Here is a 2,080-nt window from a genome sequence, read left to right as displayed (position 1 = left end):
ATTAACATCTTCCCACCTGATGTCCCTTGCCTTCTCTCAATCCCTGTACAAAAGGCACGCTAGATATCGGCATGCAAAATTGATCAAACAGTAGAAGTACTAACTGTTCCTTTCCATGAACTAATAAAAATGAGCAGCACAACTTTGTTAGCTATCTATCTTCCTCTATATACTTTTTCATGCCTTTTTTACACTTTTCCCCATCCCAGTTGTTCTTTCCTTTTGAGCATTTTCTTTCCCTTTCATAGTGCTATTTTACCTTTTGGGATCTTATTCTTTCATTTTCTTACACTACCTGATAATCTAAGCAACTACTTGGAGGAAAAGAATGTGTAATATAATAACCGTTGTTAATTTCCTTTAAAAAACGCCCACTACTCTTTGTTCCCCACACACACCCTTATATCCCTCTGTCAGATGGCTACCAGGATTTTATTGGAGCTGTGTTGCTTTCACAAAGGCCTGATGAGGGTCTCTGCCTAGCTTTAATCTTTACATGATGTAGTGAAGAATATGAAAGGCCAGGATAAACAGCCCCTTCACTAAACTCAGATAGAATGCAAAGGACATAGTGAGCAGACTCCTGCAGTCTCTTACTTAATGTATGAAACACACACGTTCCTTTAATTTAATCATTAACTCTAAGTTAATTTAATCATTAACTCTAAGTTCTGTACTCCCCACCACACACTTATTCATCGCAGACATACCCGAAAATCTCAAAGGCTAAAACACATGTCAAGAGAGGTTCTCAGTTTCAAATAAAAGACCCCCAGAGTGCCAATCAGGTGCCTAAAACTTCCACATGCCCACATGGGAGATGAAAGAAATCAATAGTCATAAATAAAAAGAAGCTAAGGACAAAAATCAAGGGGTTTTCACTTCTTATACTTTCTTCTTTCCTAGGATAGTTGTCTATCTTCTTTCCTTCCAGTATTTTCCCAGACAAACCATCTCCTGTTACTTTAACCTGTGCAACTTTATTCCGTGACTGAAGCTGTTAATTTACTGCTTGGACAGTTGCTTGTTCCAGATGAGGAGCAGGGCATGCATTTCAACTTCCACAGCACTAGGCTCCCTGACCAGGAAACTGCAAAACAAGTTGTCCAAATATGGTAGTGTCCAGTTCCGGATTCTTTTTCCACAGATTAGCTGGGACAAATCCTCTAGGCTGTCCCCATAAAGGGTGGTGTGCTGCAAGTAAAACAATTGTCAGAAGTACATATTTCAGTGAAGATTTACAAAGATCACCATTGCTTTATGGCTTCCACTGTGTTGAAGTTGGCCACTCTTGTTTTTGGGACTGGAGCCATAGAGTTCCCGCTTGTATATTTTAAGAGTTTGACTTAAATGAATATCTAAAATATTGCAGTTAAAAAAAAAAAACAACAGAAAAGGGGCTGGGGATTTAGCTCAACAGTACAGGGCCTGCCTGGCAAGCCCCAGGTCATGAGTTCTATTCCTGGTACCAGAAAAAATAAAATAAAACAAAATAAAATATTGTAATAAATGGCTTTTTTGATAAAATCTAACAGCCTTTCTCCTCTTTCCAAAAACTATATCATTCAAATTTGAGTAACAGAGAATGCTGAGAAATGTGCCTTCACTAATTTATAATTCATATTAATAATTTATATTTAATTCTAAACAGTGCATATGATTTTAATCTGTAAATCTGACTTTGATCTATGAGTTAATTAGATTTACTATCAATGTGCAGATAAAAGTTTTTAGGGTGGATTTTAAATAAATGCTAGCCTATCCTACTGCTGAAAAACTTACCTGGTAATTAAATAGATAGCACAAAATGTCTCAGAGATCTTTCTGCCCTACAGTGTGAGGGAAGGTTTCTTTCTGGTAAATTACCTATACCCTTCTCTCCCTAGAGGTGATAGATTTCCTCTACAGCCTGGGAATGTTATACTATAAATTGTCTTATTGCCACTGCTTGCTTAAATATTACAGGGTCTTAAAACAAGGAAGTGGCCAGATTCCTCCCAAGAACTTTGCCTTGGCCATATGCAGCCCACTGGGAACTCACCAAGGCAGTGCCCACTGCTATCACCCTGCCAATTCCATG

The sequence above is a fragment of the Chinchilla lanigera genome, unplaced genomic scaffold (genome assembly GCF_000276665.1).
Source record: "Chinchilla lanigera isolate Chin_1 unplaced genomic scaffold, ChiLan1.0 scaffold00046, whole genome shotgun sequence".
Taxonomy (NCBI): domain Eukaryota; kingdom Metazoa; phylum Chordata; class Mammalia; order Rodentia; family Chinchillidae; genus Chinchilla; species Chinchilla lanigera.
The sequence above is the reverse complement of the archived record's forward strand: the minus strand, read 5'-3'. Positions refer to the sequence as shown.